The sequence below is a fragment of the Sus scrofa genome, chromosome 2, assembly GCF_054392235.1.
Source record: "Sus scrofa isolate SSC_HxYL_T2T_F1_AM1 chromosome 2, Sscrofa_HxYL_maternal_Yorkshire_Landrace_v2.0, whole genome shotgun sequence".
NCBI classification, from domain to species: Eukaryota; Metazoa; Chordata; class Mammalia; order Artiodactyla; family Suidae; genus Sus; species Sus scrofa.
Genome location: NC_139384.1, coordinates 102,393,435 through 102,410,734, shown reverse-complemented (window position 1 = coordinate 102,410,734; position 17,300 = coordinate 102,393,435). Strand labels below are relative to the sequence as shown.

The following is a 17,300-nucleotide window of genomic DNA, read 5'->3' as shown; positions in this document are numbered from 1 at the left end:
AAATATTTTACCTCTGTTGATTATCATTTATATAATCATTCATTAGCTGAGCATGGAAGAAAAATATGTATTATGTTTCCTTTAATTCCGTGAGATCAATAACAATGATACAAATTATTAATCAACCTCTGATGATTTACTATTTATGCCACTGGCTAGTTCATAATAGTCTGAACTAGCTTTTTCAATAACTAGTTTTCCTCATTTGTTCTTATTTTCTCTCCTGAAAGTAAAAGATACCGTCATCTTTAACATCAGCAATAAACATTTTTGATAAGTTACTATCAACATGCTATGTGCTAGAAGCTGAAGATGTAAAGATATAGTAACTTTCATAGAGTTTAAAGTACACTTGATTAAAAAAGAAAAGTAAATACATGAAAATGTAAATAAAACAGAAGGCAAAATAAACTGGCCAATGAGTGCCCTTAAGAGGAATATGGGAAGTTCCTGTTGTGGCTCAGCAGGTTAAGGACCTGACACTGTCTCTGTGAGTATGCGGATTTGATCCCTCACCTTGCTCAGTGGGGAAAGGATCTGGCATTGCCTCAAGCTGTGGTGTAGGGAGCTGCAAATGAAGCACGCATGCGGGTTTGCCAAGGCTGTGGCATAGGCCTCAGCTGCAACTCCAAGTCAACCCCTAGCCCTGGGAATTTCCACCTGCAATTTGAAGGTGCAGCCAGTTTTTTTTTGTTTTGTTTTTTTTTTGTTTGTTTGCTTGTTTTTTGTTTTAAAGTAACATGGGATTGTGAAGCGCAAAGAAGTCTCTAAACACATGGAGCATCAAAGACAGCATAACAAAGGAGAGACAACTCAATCTGGACCCTACTAGAAAATGAGTAGAACCTAGTTAATAACCAAATAAACATCAATGTATTGAAGAAAAACTAAAGAGTTTGGGCATTTTGGAAAAAAGAAACACAATGTGGGAACAATAGATTACAGGAAAGGTGCTGTGAAACCAAAACCAATCCAACAGACCAGGGGAAGAACATGCAGGCACTTAACTTCTCAGGAGTCAAGGATATTTATCACTTGCTATGATATTCATGTGGCCTCACTAGCTTTTGGAACAGCTTCGCTCTTAACATTTGAACAATTTATTGCCTAATTATTTCACTTGCCCTTTGGAGGAGTCTCTCTGCAGGACACTTTGAGAGTGAGAGTACAAAAAGTGGGCCCTTGGAAAGGCATTCCCCCCATTGCATTAAAAGCAAAATAACCTTTTATCAAATGCTTTGTGACCACTTAGAATATTGAATTTGTATTTTAATCATGGAGTTCAACAGGATTATAGCCAGTGGGAAGGACTTAATTACAAATGATGTCTTTCTCATGGTTATACCCACAATCCCAAGGGATGCTTTAATGAAGTTGTGAGCCCTCAGACAGGGAAGGTCAAATGGCTTTCCTCCCTACCCCCATCCTGGTAGTGCACACAGCTGCACCTTTTCCCTAGCAGATGTTCAACCAGGTATGATACTAGCCTGAGGCAAAAATTCCAGGAAATATAAACTCACAGGGAAGTTCTCTGAAATTTGGTAGATAATAGAGCAGCCTCTTCAGAGTTTGAAAAGGAGATGAATTTAGGTAATCTCCATTTGAATATAAATGTATATTTTATTAGAAGTGTAATATGCCAGAAGGAATACCACTCTGCTTGCAAATGTATTACATATTAAAGATTCATGATATTTTATATGGATATTTTTTTAAATGTTGAAAACGTTCCTGCTGTGTTTATACTATGCACATATTTAAGTTGGTATTAGGTTAAGCCCAATGAAATTGCCTTTTTTGGCAAGTCAAAAATGGTTGAATATTCCATTTTGTCCAGTTCAGCTTGGTTACTCAAATTGCCTACAATTAACCAAAGAATGCAGTTACATTTTATAACACCATTCTGGCCAATTTTTCATTCTTAAAAAAATACTTTTGCATTATGCTAAAGGTCTTTTCAATATCCATTAGCTCTAAATTGGTATTTGCTTTTCCAGAATCTTGATTTTCCACTTTAATTTCTGGGCTCTCTGTCTCTAGCACTTAGCCAGGTAATTTGAGGTAAAACCTTACACGCATTTTAAGCACATAAGTTATTTAAAAATTAATACTGAAGAAAATGTTCATTTTTTTTTCTTGAAACTTAAGAAAGCTGGTTTCCCTGCTTTCTCCAGAACCCGGACAAAATACCTCATTATTCCAGCAAAGATCTGTTTTCTGAAACAGAGCAGGACCCTGTGGGCCCCTCCTGGGTACAAATCCTTTCTGTGTTCCCAGTTTCTTCTTTGAAGTAAATAGGCTTCACTCAGCCTCCTAGACCTTCTCTGAGTTCCGAAGGGCAGATTCTAACCAGGGAAGTAAGGGAATGCAGAAACAAAGGAGGCTCAGTCAAGACAGTCAAAAGGCAAGAGTGTAGCAATGGGGTAGCATCTCCCCCCACCCCCTCAACAATATCTTTGAGTTCTTCTTCCTGTCCCCACCCAGGTGGAGGACGGTAATTTCAGGCTGAGCGCAAAGTTACTGGAAGCACTGCCCTCTACCTTACTACCAACCAATCACACATCCTACAGCCCCCACCCCAACTTTTGCCTATAAAATCTCCCTGCAAACCATTGGGGAGTTTGAGGTTTTTTAACCAAGAGCTACCCATTTTCCTGGCCTGCAATAAACTTTCTCTGCTCCAAACTCCTAATACTTATTTGGCTTCACTGTGCATCAGGCACATGAACTTGCATTCAGTAAGTAACACTGCCACATGAATCATTAGTGTTAACAATTAGAAGGAATCTTCATACACAGAATACCCTTTTGATATGGTTTTCCTTAAAAAGATTGGATCTTCTAATATTTTTCTACAATTTACACCTTTGTATAATTATTTAGTCATAAAAACAGATTCATATTTGCTTAGTTACCTGATTTTTTTTTTAGGGCCACACCCATGGCATATGGAACTTTCCAGGCTAGGGGTCGAATCAAACTACAGCTGCCAGCCTACACCACAGCCACAGCAACGCCAGATATGAGCCAGTTCTGTGACCTACACCACAGCTCATGGCATCACGGGATCCTTAACCCACTGAGCAAGGCCAGGGATCAAACCGGCATCCTCATAGGTACTGGTCAGGTTCTTAACCGGCTAAACCCCAAGGGGAACCCCCGATTTGATTTTTTAACCAAAATTTATTGTAATGACTTTGCCCTGATGCATAATTATAATGATTGATCAAAGTAATGTATTCCTCTATAATGTTGAAAGTACATTAATTAATCAAAAAGATCTTTTTAAAGACTTTAAAGCTAATTCCAACGTAAATTTAAGATAATCATACACCGTATGAAGCTCCAAAATGAGTAGAAATGTGTATAATATCAATAAATATATCAATACCAATAAAATTAAACACACACTGTCAACAGGCTAAGGATTTGTGATTTTAAAAAACTGTGCTAGAGCTCTCAACAAAAATTAGTATTGGGCTGCACCCCACAGGCCTGCAAACCTTTCTTTGAATAGCCTCAAGACCTAAGAGGTTGGTGTCCGCATCACAGACAACAAGGGTTTAATGCACGGGGGTGGGGGGGGGGATCTTACATGTTGGAAGCAAGGTCATGGAGCAACACCCCAGCCTGAGCAGCAGACGGTTGGCAGGACATGGCAGCCATCTTCACTCCTGGAGGAAGGGGCCGTTACCAGTTATAGAGGGAATTGAAGTCTGGTTGGCTCATCAGTTACCAGGGAAACCATCCAACGATCACACCCCTCACCACCTCAGATAAGCTATCCAGGTGGAGGTGTTCTAATGTAAAGATTAGAACAATGACCAGCTGGGTCTAGAGGCAAGCGTGTAGGAAAGTCAGTTAAGTGAGTGGGTATAGGTGAAGCAGGCACTGGTCAGGCAGGGGAGGTACAGAGAGCAAGAAAACAGACATCTTGAGTGGCCTGACCAAGCAACTTGCAACTAGACAACTGGAAAGGGGAAGTAGGAAATAAGAGTAAGGGAGGACTGACAAGATAACCCTGGAAGCCTGTTTCAATTGGTAGGCTTTATACCTGAAATTAAAAATATATATACATATATAGTTTTTTTTCCTAGTGTAACTCACTGTGGTCTGACAAAATCACAAAACAGGTGGTTTTACACGGCTAATAAACAATTTTTGAAGAGAATGCATTTCAATCTCTTCATGTTCTGCTGGAATAAGTGGATGGAGCAGACCACAAAATAAAGAACAAGTGCCAACCATGAGTGGGCTGATCTGATTTACTTCCCAGGCAACTCCCACAGATTAAGTGTATAAACCAAGGGAACAAGAACAGTACTTAAATTCTATTTATATGATTTCATAGCCACACACCACCAGTCTCACCACCTTTATGGAGCTTTAATATAAAAAAGTAGGATATTTGTTTTTAAATCTAATTCCTTTATGTTCCTTAAAATACAAACCATCCTGAACATTTACAAGAAACAGCATAAAAAATCTTCGCAGGTGAAAGGAAGAGATGTATCTTATTTTATCAGCAGTTAATGTGGGGGCCTACAGTATAACAGCTGTCTCAATAGCCAGTAAATTAACGACCTAAAATTGCAAAGCCTTGAGAGCCTGTTCCCTGTGAAGACAAGCAGAAAAAAATGAAAAGAGGCGCCTTGCCAGGGTTTTGGAATTACAAGAAAGGTGTTGAATTGCCTGTTGGAGGATTCATTTTTAATTATTTCATTTCGACTCTGTCTTCATTTAGCGAGACTTTGTGGGTGTTTGGTTTGTCTTTGGAATAAAATCTTTCCAAGAGGCACGTGTTAATTTACCAAAGACACGAAAAGCAAGGGTGAGCCTCGGGGCAGGAACCGGTGAACTACATCAGGGGAAACTGGAAAGAAGCCTGAAAAAAAAAAAAAAAAAAAAAAAAAAAAAAAAGCCACCTCTCTCCCTCCTCTCTTCTGTGAGGAAGCAGCCAACAAGGCTTGGGTTTTATCTCCAAGACAATAGCGCCACTCGCCGCCTGGGGCGCAGCTCCTGCCCCTGCCTTTCCAAGCTTTTGCCCCACGAGCTCGTCTGCCCTAAATTACCAGCTCCACCAGCATCCCTGCCTCACTGGTCCCGCGTGGCTCACCTGCACCACTGTCCCATTGGCGCCTCTACCCTTGCCCCACCAATCCCTCTGCTCCTTCAGTCCTCTGTGCCGCGAGACCTCTGCCCCACCTGTCCCCTTGCCTCTCCAGACAACCAGTTGAGCAGTGGCAGTCGTGACCAGCCAGCCCGCAGTCCTGCCTGCGCCTCTCAAGCAGACAGGCGAGAGCAGGGAGCGGGGCTGCGATGCCCTGACTCCTCCCCGCGCCCCACGCCCGGCGCCGAAGGGTGCCCTGCACTCCAGGCTCTCCAGCTGGCCAGCCTACGTCTCGCCTCCTCCCTGGCTGAGGGCCTCTCGAGCTTGTTTGCCTGTCCTCATCCCGGGGCCAGCCCCACTCCCTCCTCCCGGCGGCTGCAACAGCCGTTTGCTTCCTGCGGCGTGTTTCTTTTTTTCCCCTTCTAGGCTCCATCAAAGGTGGCTCTGTTATTGAAATATGAAGCCATTTCCTCTCCAAAACCCTTGGTTACTCAAGGCGGGAATCAATGGACCTATATACTCTCCCAGGAGTTATAAATAAATGTCTATTTGTTCAGAAGGCGTTTTCCCGCGTGTCCCAGCATCTTCCCCAGTCGTTATTTTAGGGGCTTGTGTGTGTGTGTGTGTGTGTGTGTGTGTGTGCGCGCGCGCGCGCGCGTTCCCTGTGCCCATCTGGTTCTAATCCTGGGTAAGGATCTATAAGCCAACCCCACCCATCCTGTCTGCCCCTCGCATTCTTCTCTCTATAAATAAATCCAGGTTCTTTGAGATCTGGCATCCAGGAATACAATAGCAGTTGTTTGCGAACAGAGATTCAAAGCCAATATTGATATCGACTGAGTCCAGAAAGTACACTTCTGGCAGTTTGGTCAAAGAGCACCTCAAGTTTAGGAAGATTTATCCGCTGTTGTCATAATTAACCTTTCTACCTGATTACCCTGGATCTACTTCGGAGAGAGGGAGGCGGGAAAGCAAGGACCTCTCCTACATTTGAATTTTCCTTTTAATTAGAGGCTAAAAAAGCAAATGGCAAACTCACTGCCCTAGCTTGTCTGCCTCACACCGCTGCCCCCACGGTCATTCCACAAGCCCCTTGCGCCATCCCCTCTACACCGACCCAAGAGGTGTGGTGTGGGTGGGGGCTTGTGGTTGTAGCTGCCGCTTTGCCTGAACCCTCGAGCGGGTTACTCTGGGATCTGAGCAGAGGGGAAAGTCATCTAAGAGGCTGCTGTTTCACAGGGTATGGGCACAGAGCTGCCCCTCCCTTCCTCCCTGAAGTTTGCATGAAGTGCACGTTAGGCTGTAATTAGGGGATCTGGGAGGAGAACTTTCCTGGTGACGCTTTGCTTTTCTTCTGCTCTTGGTGAGAAAGTGCCTCCTTCTTCCCAGGACCAGGACCTCTGCCATCCAACGCCACAAAGAGACATTCTGCGCGCGCACACACGCGCGCGCGCGCGCGCACATACACACATTCACTCACACACACACTCACACACGGGCACACACACTTGCCCAGAGACAAACTTAAGGTGAGAGGAAAGAGCGCTAGCTTCACTTGATCTCCAGGCTCCAACTTCAGCAGGACTTGAGAGCATCTGAACTTCTGGATTTTAGGACAAGGTAAAACTTCCACAAATCTTTTACTCTTTTGGTCAACCCTTGATGCCTCTAAGGTTTCAGAGAGCAGTACATATCATAATATATGTATACATTAAAGCAACTTTTCTTATTATTTTAATTTTCTTTTGATTTTAACATGACCTCAACCTAAAAAAAATTCATAGTGTCAGATAAAATACTGTACTCTAATTAGCAAGCTGAGTCTAGATTGGGGCAAGTATTAAGTCTAGTATCCTCTCTTTTGCTGGTGCTACTATAAATCTGGTTGATATGTGGTTTCCAAGTGGCGGCTTTTCCATCTGTATTTCAACAAGTGTTTTTATAGCACCTGAGATTTAAAAAAAAAGTATAGACTGAAGGAAGTGCTCAGAAGTGAAGCGGGGATGTCTATTCCAGATTTATGAATTTCCTTTTAGAGAATATGTAGGTTTATGTGAAAAAGAAATTACTGTAATCATAGGTAATACCTGTTAGATTGATAATCTTTGAGATGGGTTACCAATTTGGTCCAGGCTTCTCATCTAAATGATGAAATGAAGATCATAGAATGATGATGCTTTTCAGAAATAGAATGATGTTGATGGATAATTTTAACACACTAAAAATCTTTAAGTCACGATTGGTAAGATTATTTTTTTAAAAGTTGCTCAAAGGAATTATTTATGTTGAGACTGTTCACCACCCTGAGCAAATCTGAACTCTTTGGGGCCTTAATGAGGTTGTTTTCTTCCACTGAATATGACTGTTGTGTTCAAAATATGATGGTTTGTTATTTTGAAAATAAATTGTTTTATTTTCATTTATCCCTGGAAAAATACACAAAGTGGCCAGTACATTTGGGAGTTTTTTAGGGTGGAAAGTGTTCCTGTACATGTTCCAGCGTGATGTCATAAAATCAAACATACTGGCTGGCTTCTTGGAAGCTAACGGTTCTTAAGAAATAAAACCTGTGAATTAATTTCTAAGTGAAATGGAATATTTATCCTTTACAAATGTAGTTTCTGGTAACCATTTCTATTTGATTATTTCAGTGTACTAAATTTGCCATAATTTTATACACATCTCAGCGACTTCAATATTTTAATGGAATCCTAAAATGGGAATATTGTTCTACCAAAAATATACCATAGCAGTTCTCTTTGGATAACTTTTAGTGTGGTATTTCTTAATCCTTACATCAATTTCTAACTTGAGTTCCATTTATTTTTACAAATAAGGAAGTTGTTCTTTCATTCAGTAAAAAGGGAATGTATGCCAAACAGCCTATTGAGCATTCAAGCTCGAGTCTTTAGTCACTTTAGGGCTCTCTGGTGTTAATAATTTAATTTTTAAGCTAAGAGAATGATTATATGTTTGGGTAACCTCTTCACAATGTTGGAAACACCATAAAAAAATAAGAAAACTAGATAAGGAGAAGTAGTTTTGTTTAAATGTAACTAAAGGAGCAGGAGAAAACCAACAACCTCCAGACAACTGGTCTCCAAAGATAATGTACCCAGAAACCAGTATTGCAAAGAGAAGCGCTCAGTGGGCCTGGACTTTCTAGGAGAAACAAGCAAGAGGAGAACATTATGTTCCTATAAAGTGAGCCATTTATTGTTGGCTAGGTCCTGTCTCTCAGAGGAATGACTGACACTGTGATTTAGAAGAACTGAAGATACTTTCACAGAGAAGAATCAATTCATTATATCCCTAGTGGTTTCACTTCCTTTTCCTTCCTTTGGGGCCAGTAACACATCCAGTATAAATATGTTCAGCGTACGCAGAAAGATGCTTTATGAATAGATGGTCTGCTAAACAGTCCTGCCTTTTAGCATCTTGGAGGTGGAATGTCGGTATTTTCTGAGGAGTTGAAGAAGTCTTTGCATCTTAAGGGAGCACAGCACTTCATCTTTGTAAAGAGAAACAAGAGTCATATTCAGAAAATAACTCCCTTTTTCACAAAATACGAGGACTGGTTTCTTTTCCTTTCCTTTTGCCCTGTGTGTGTTTTATTTTCCAGATTACATTTTTTAAGATAGTGGTATTCTACCAATTAAAATTCCAGCGAAATGCAAAGCAAAATTGAAAATAAGCTTTGCATTATACTCTTCTGTTGCCTCTAGTTAATTTTCTAATCTCCTGTATCCATCAAGTAACCACAGTACTTAGTCCATGTTATTTAAATGTACTTAGTATGTTATTTAAAGGTAACTGACATGTTGTTACAGAAAAATGGAAACCTGAATAGTCTTAGGATTTAATCAATAGTGTTTAGGGAGGATTATAGGAAACAGCTGCTTAAAGAAATATTAGGTGTAGAGTGGATGCGATGGTATAAATTAATAATGCAGCTCTTTATTTACACTATGAATGGGAGGGTCTGTGAGGTTCCTTGTGTGAAACATGGTCCCTGTGTGCCACCTAGTGGATGAGTCAAAGAACGCTCTCTCACCAGGCTCTTACTAAAAAATTCTGGGATTTCCGTTCTGCTGACACAGAACACTAACTGCAGGCCTGATTTGGGGGTAGTTGCTCAGAGTAGAAAATACAGCAAGTGACTTTTATATTATTTAGAAACCAAGGCACCACTTAACAGTTGATTAAATTCCCAGTGGTTGCATTTAAAATCAGTTTACTCTTTACTGATAATTCATCATCAACTTTCTGCCTCCATGAGGATATGGCTTAATAACTGTGACTTGCTTCTAATATAAGATTTGTTTTTTACAGAGATGTCAGGACCTAGCTCAAAAAAGTGCAGGAAGAGTTTGCATCTTGAATCACTTTTAAAAGGAAATAAATCACTGTAAAATTTTCTGTTACTAATTTATATGGATAAATAATGATTTGCACACAGATACTGGCACTTATTATCACATATTCTTCAGATTTAAAAAAAAATTAAATATAAAAGGAGAGGAGTAAAACTTGCTTTGGGGTAATGAAGTATGTTTTACAAAATATTGTTCTCAAACACTAAGAATCAGCATGTGGAAAAACTTCATCTATCCCTGTGGTTCATGTGCAGTTTTGAAGCAAGATCATCAATTCTATTAAATTGATATGAGAAAAAAAAATCTTAAGCAAGAACAATTACAAGGGACCCCACTATTTGAAAGAAGCATCAGGGTATCCTAAAAGACTAATCCATCAGAATATTGCCCTGAGACTTTTGAAAAACTTTTCCCCAGGAAATATATGAATTATTACTCCAAGTGGCTCTTTGCAAGATATATAACTAAATGGCAGGAGTGCCCAGCCCATCAGCATTAATCAAGACAGAGGTCTGAAATTCAGATTGAAAGGAAAAATGCCTCAGTAGGGGAAAAAAATTAATTTGTTACTTGCTGAGCCCTGGAGGTGTAATCTACAAATCGAGTTAGGCCTGCTCGTGTGGAATGAAAGTTTCCTGTTTAGGGGACTCTGGTTTTGTGTAGAGCAGTGAGACCTACTCTGGGAAAAGAGAGCTGCTCATTAAGCCTTCCTTCATTAATGCCACAAAATTATAGCCTGAATTGATCAGAGGTAATGTCTGGAATCAACATCAACAATCATGTAAAATAAAGCACATTATCTTCATTCTCATTTCCCTGGAGTTATTATCCACCAGAAACACACACCGTTCTGCTAACAATTTCATCTGATCATCCTTGTGATTTAGCATGAATCACGGATTTGTTCTAGTGAGAGACTCCCTAAAAGTCAGAGGTCCTCAAAGTAGAGATTTAGTCCTGGCTTGGAAAACCATCACAAGAAGTTTTAATGGTTTCAAATGACTTGATCTTAGAGAAGAACAAACTCTACAAGAGAGATCCAGCCAAGCTCTGGGAGAGGCTCTGATGCTACTGGGTTCATGGCTCTATTGCAGCTCCACAAAAAGGCTTTTTCCAGTGGTGGAGCCCTAGAGGGGGCTGGCTGGGACTTAAGAGTCCTAGCTAGGTTCAGATGAAGCCAGATTTGTTTAAAATGCCAAATGTTGCTGGCTATTTTGAGCTTCTATCTATTGTTATATAGCTCAGTAGGGGATAGGGTAGTGATAACTGAGGTGGGGGTATTGCTAGAAGGCCAGGAAGCTATTTGCAAAACAAAAACCAACAAAACAAACAGTGAAAAATCACAGTCGTTCAGGAATGGGTTCTGAGTCTTGTAAGGGTAGCAGAAATCACCCCTTTTGTCGACCTAGCTTACCCCAAAGAGAACACAATTGACCTAATTGGTTCCTAAATTCTAATGACCATATGCCACTTCCATTTACTGTATTAAACAAAATCCAATTACGTTAAATACCATTCAATTATTTTTATGCTAAATCTAGATATCCCTGAACTTCACAAAGCATCATGGTGGCATATCAAAGGAGTGTAATCAAAGAAAACATAAATAAATCTGAAACAACTACTAAAACATGCCTATCCTTATGTCGTGTGTCAAACATATACTGGGAAACATTTAAATGAATGATTTTGATCAGTGTTATTTTTATAAAGTCAAAGCGAATTTTCACTGCTTTTCTTCCTCCAGTTAGTTTTCCAAAATCTATAATCGGCATTGATGTTAAAAGTTCTGTGAAACCAATTGTAAAGTACCTGAGCACACATTTTTAAAAGATGTCATCTTTGTCCCATATGTTGAACATGCTGGCTAATTTCTGTGTTTGCCCTCTGCAACTCCCTGTCTTCTGCCTTCAGTACCTTGATTTAAAGGGGTTCAGGACCAAATATGTGGATTCTCATTGCTCTGTTCCTCCAGACACAAATATTTGGGGAAATCTCTTCTTTTGTCCAACCTAGCTTAACCCAAAGAGAACACAATTGACTTGATTGGTTCCTAAATTCTAACGACCATATTCCAATTCCATTTACTGTATTAAACAAAATCCAGTTACGTTAAATACCATTCAATTATTTTTATGCTAAATCTAGACTTCTCTAAACTTTTCTCCAAGTTTTATGGATGTTTCAGCTTAGGCTCCACCTATGCGATGTGAATTTTTCTCATTTTTGCTCTCTTATTTGGAATTTGGGAATCACCTCAATCAATGATTCATGCGTGCATTTGTTCATTCAACAAATATTTTTTATTTAATTATTGAATATTTGCTATTGGCTAGGCACTGCACTTGCTCTACATGCTGGGCCCTTACCATAAAAATTGATTCTAAATAAATCAAAAAGGCCACAGTGATGACAGTGAATATACAATGTTGCAAGATCCTGAGGTACCTCTTGAGTAATAGAAAGGACCACAATGTTCTCACCTCATGGTTTATGCATTAGGAGTATTTTGAGCATGCATCTTTAAAATCATTTTCCTTTGTTGGCCATCTCCTTGCTGAGTGAATAAGAGCTTTGTTTCTTGGATATGTGGGCACAGATGGGCCTGTGGGGACAGCTCTGACACTCCAGAACCCCAGGAGGACAAGGGTTCCAATGATCTGCCTATATGGATGAGCAGGAAAAGCAAAAATTCATTTGCACACAGTTGCTGTCCACCAGTCTGGAACTAAAATTCGGACTGAGCACAGAGTGATATAGTGCTGACCATTTGCACCAGGCTCCATGCTAGGTGTTATAGACAAACTGGCTGAAGGAGTTTGCAAGCCAGTGGAGAAGGCAGATAGACACACGTCATGAATCACAGGTAAAATGTGCCAAGTAGGTGAAGTTCGCCTTCCTAAGTCCCCTGGGTCTCTTTCCTGTGCACTTAGACAAACTTTCCACTCACCTCTACCTCATAAACATGGACACTCCAAGCACCCCCCACCCCAGAGGATCTGAAACTTCTCTGTTTATTGACTTCTTGACTGACTGATTGCACCTACGTGTGAATGAGCTGCACTCATGCATTTGCATGTCAAGCTGTTTATCTCTTTAAAGTAAATGTTTTGTTTTCAGTGGAAAGAATTTCAAGCATCTGGTGGAGGGATGCTGTCACATCCTTCCCCCACAGTGCCGCATTAAGCCCATTTCATTCTCCATGGTCTTCAGTCTCTGCTATCCCCATTCTACAGGTGAGGCCAGAGAGACTCCCTCAAGGCCTGGTTCCAGAAATGTGCAGGACCTTGGGTCCTGTTACCCCATGGCTCCTTTTACCTGGGCCTGATCAACTTGTCCTTCCACCCTCCCCACAGTGCTTTACCCTGAGTATCCCCTCTCCCACCCCAAGGAGTCTCCCAGGTGGTCTGCTTAACCCTCCTGATCTCTTTGCTTGGGTCCTCTCAGCTCAGTTAACATGAGAAGCTATAGGTATTCTATCTGTCCAGGCTCAGCAACACAGGCATGGTAATGAAGGGCTGAGAGGAGATGGCCAACGAGGGAAAATGATTTTAAAGATGCATGCTCAAAATACTCCTAATGCAAAAACCATGAGGTGAGAACATTGTGGTCCTTTCTATTACTCAAAAGGTACCTCAGGATCTTGCAACATTGTATATTCACTGTCATCACTGTGGCCTTTTTGATTTATTTAGAATCAATTTTTATGGTATAAAGAGAAGGGCCCAGCATGGAGAGCTAGCACAGTGGTTTTAGAAAGATGTGTTCATCACTCTTTAAATTGTTGGGGCTAATGACCTAGGTTGAGAGAGTTGGTTTCCTTCCCCTACTTTCCGGAAGCTTGGAAAAAAGGAATCTTTGTTCTGCATTATTCACCCAGCTGGGGGATATGCATACCTAACATTCAGTAGGTGCCCTCTAAATGCTTACTGTTGTTTCATCAGTGCCTAGTGCTGTGCAAACAGGAGGCTTGAGGGGGGTCTCCCTGCCTTTTCTTCCAAGTGCCTCTATTTCAGATGTCTAAACACCTCTCAATCCCAGGCTGGTCCCTGACTCTGCCTTTGTTTCCTTATTGGTCTTCGTATCTTTCAATGTCATCAAATTCATGAACTCTCCTCAGACTTAAATAATAATTATTGGTATAAAATTAATGATGTAAATAACATTAATTGATAATTTTAATAAATCTCTCACTTTAAGGAAATTGAGATTGGAGGGGGAAAAAAAATGAGTTTAGAATGGACCTGAAAGAGTATAGGCACCATCTAATAAGGATATATTAATTGGATGGGGGGGAGAAGGCGAGGAGAATGTGAATGTTTCAAGGGCAGAAGGTAACATGAAGAGAGATGCAACTGACTAAGGCTGGGAAGAAAGGAAGGATAAAAGTTTCTGGGAGAAAATGGTGAGTCTAATTTAGGAAGCACCCATAGGACAGCCAAGATCCTATATATGAACTGAATGTATATATTTAGGCACAGTGGGGAAGTCATGGCTAGAACTGAGGTTTAGAAATCTTTGGTATTAAAATGGTAACTGAAAAGCATATGGAAGAGAAAGGTGATCATTCCAGCTAGGAACAAAGGGAGAAACAGTTAACCAAGAACTAAAACCCAGGGGAAAATTGCTAAGAATCAGTTTCCCATTATTCATACACGATTTTAACTTTCATTTTATCAGCTATAAATGTCCACTGAGATGGATGACATCAATGTTTTCATAACTCTTATATTTTGTGGTCTTAGTCCTCTGCAAAGAGAAGGTGCCAGACATGTTTGTTGAATTAAATCAAATTAAAGTGGCATTTCTAAGACTTCATGCTCTAATGACAGATTTTCATAATGATAACCCTGAACATGGGTAAGACCCCAAAATGTCTGAATTGTAGTTATTCATTCAATTTGGTCCAATACTGAGCTAGCTTTAAATATATGTTGTTGCATCTTGTTGTTTAAAAATCAGTAATCAATGTGTGGTGTAGATGGTAATTCACTAGAGTACTTGATTAACCTTAGCCCATGTTGTTTATCTTAACATATAAATAAGTTCGCCACAGAATGCAGCCTAGTTCAAGTCCACATACAGTTCTTTTCCTAGTTCCTTGGTCCTGAAGACCTCTAAACCTTAGGTTGGATTTGGAGCCCAGAATCCTGGATTTCTTAGGTTTTCTCAGCAATTCACTTTTTCTCCTAGTTCTTCTCCTTCCTGTTGCTATTATTAGAGTTGCCTTGTAACACATATCAACAAACTGCGTACTTTTTAGTATAAGCGTGTCCCAAATATTGCCTGGTACTACTTTTACTAAAGAGATTATTCACTGTTTATCTGAAGTTCAATTTTAACTGGATATTCTGTATTTTCCATTGGCTAAATCAGATAACTCTACCCCCCACACACAAATTGTGTTACTATAGCTACAATATGGGAAGCAAGAATTTCTTGAGACTATGAACACTTTCCTTGTAAAGGTCAACAAGAGAAATTACTGAGTGTATGTTCACTAATATATTAATAAATGTATTAAAAACAAACTGTAAATAAAATTATCTGACTACAATATGCCGATCAAGATGCAAATTTATAAAATACTTATAACTACTGTGTGATATACTAATAGCTATCTTAAGAATGCCATAAATGTGTATCAGTGATCATGTGTTTTAGTTTATTTAAAATACTTAAAAATAATGTATATGTTAAAAGAATAAAACTTTAATTTTCACATTTTCAAGTTGGCAAAGTGATAAAACAAATAATTATTTTTAAATAAAAGACCATAGGTTTAGAAAAAATTATATAATGTACAATGGCTATAAACTCATATTTTAACTGTAGAATATCTGAAAAGAATTTTTTCCCTTGTTAACTACATCGTATTGTAGTTGTGCTGCCACCTTGCGATGTCTGGAGGTATGACCCAATTTAACTCTACATTGTATGGGACTGATAATTTGGTCTATGTTAAAATTATTCCTATGTGATTAATATTTTTCACTTATTCAGAAATACCATAGATTTCACTACCCAGAAAAGGCCCTCAAGTATTTAATGCAAATACTTTTCAGGAATTTAATGTATTATCTGCAGATGAGTAAATCACTCTAGAGATAATAACTAAATTATAATGTATGTTTTAGGGGTGAATATAGGTTGTATTTGCCTTTATGTTTGACCTTTTAACCTCGATTTCCTATAAACTCTTGAACTCATCATGTCCCAAATTAAGGTCATTATCTTCCTTCTACCAAGTCTGATCCATCTACCAAGTTATTTAGTTTATTATAAAATACTTTTGAAAGTGAAATGGAGTGCCTTACTAAATAATCCAGCAAAACAGGAATAAGCCAAGACAGTCTGAAGCAAACTGGTCTTCTTATATGTAAGCTGAAAATCCCCATAATCCAATAACCCAAACCAGAAAATTTGGAGTCACTGACTGCCAGTTCATCAAATTGACCTGAATCCTCCATCTTAGACTCTCTATAATCCATCCATCTATTTTCTCCCTTTTATCTTCAATTTTTCTCCATTATCCATCACACTTTCCAACATTCTCATTAGCCATGTACTTGTCCAGCTGTCTGAAGAGGGACCCACCAGCCCCAAATCCTTCTTCAGGATAAATCTAACAGTTCACAGAGCTCCCTGGTGTTCCAGTGGGTTAAGGATCCAGCGTTGTCACTGCTGCAGCTCCAGTCACTGCTGTGATGCAGGTTCCCCTCCTGGCCCAGGAACTTGCATATGCCATGGGCATGGCCAAAAAAACTAATAGTCCACTTCCTCCACAGTTGCCCCAAACTGCTAGAAACTGCTAGGAACACCCCATCACCCCACAGAATGGGGCCACTGCACAACCTCATGGTGTATGACTTCAGCTGGCTCTTTAATGCTATGTGGTAGTCCTACCTTACTTCTTAAAAGTTTCTGCTTCTCTTTTTTTATTATGATTTTTATTTTTTCCATGTAAGTTGATTGACAGCATTCTGTCCATTTCTACTGTACAACAAAGTGACCCAGTCATACATATATATATATATTCTTTTACTCACATTATCCTCCATCATGTTCCATCACAAGTGACTAGATATAGTTACCTGTGCTATACAGCAGGATAACACCGCTTATCCACTCCAAATGCCATAGTTTGCATTTACTAACCCCAAACTCCCAGGCCACCTTCTCCCTCCCCTCACCCTAATTTTTACTTCTCAAATTCCTTGCAACAGGTACCCAAGCCTCCCTAATTGATATTAAAAGGAGAAACCATCTGCAAAGAACTCTCTCACTGTCCTGCCACCAAAACTAATCTCTGACCAATAGCACCCTTTTCCCCTTCTGTTAGAGAAAATAATAAGATGCAAGGACTTCCTTTGCCTCTAAGTGTCTCAGGCAGACATTGCTCCCTGAGCTCTGGACACAAATCCTCCAGTCTTTTCAGAAATAGTCCCTATTGAATTAGTCTTTTTCTCTCTTGTATTCTTCAGCCACTCCCACTCTGGTTATTTCTTCCTCTTGGCCTTTAATCACTCAACTCTTCTTGTCCTAAAATTATACACATTTCCCTAATCTCACATTCATTCTATCTACCAATCTTTCTCCTTCCTCTCAGAGCCAAACTTCACAAACTCCTGGTGCCCACCCTCCACCCTTCTCCCATCTAATCCTCAACCTATTGCGATGTGCTTTCTCCCTCAATTCCACTGAAACACTCCTCACCAGGGTCACCAGTGATTTGTTTCCATTGTTTTCTTAGTGGCCTTTAATGCCGGTGACCATGTTCCCTCTTCAAGATCTTTACTGTTGGCTTGTGTGAC

The 17,300-nt window shown here is 39.8% G+C and overlaps 1 protein-coding gene and 1 long non-coding RNA gene across 7 annotated transcripts in view; one reads left to right on the top strand and one right to left on the bottom strand.

Annotated features, from left to right (window-relative positions):
* LOC102165705 (uncharacterized) overlaps positions 1 to 17,300 on the bottom strand; it is a 231,981-nt gene that overhangs the window by 193,208 nt on the left and 21,473 nt on the right. For 2 of the 6 annotated variants that reach the window (XR_014838205.1, XR_014838206.1), the window contains exon 1: positions 5,117 to 5,285. The exons of 3 other annotated variants lie outside the window; for them this stretch is intronic. This is a non-coding gene — a long non-coding RNA (uncharacterized LOC102165705). Of the gene's footprint in view, positions 1 to 5,116; positions 5,286 to 17,300 lie in introns of those variants that run through there. One more of the 6 variants, XR_014838208.1, reaches the window with a different exon arrangement.
* HAPLN1 (hyaluronan and proteoglycan link protein 1) overlaps positions 6,577 to 17,300 on the top strand; it is a 77,739-nt gene continuing 67,015 nt past the window's right edge. The window contains exon 1 of the mRNA XM_005661538.4: positions 6,577 to 6,730. The gene's annotated coding sequence lies outside the window, so the exon portion shown is untranslated. The remainder of the gene's footprint in view (positions 6,731 to 17,300) is intronic.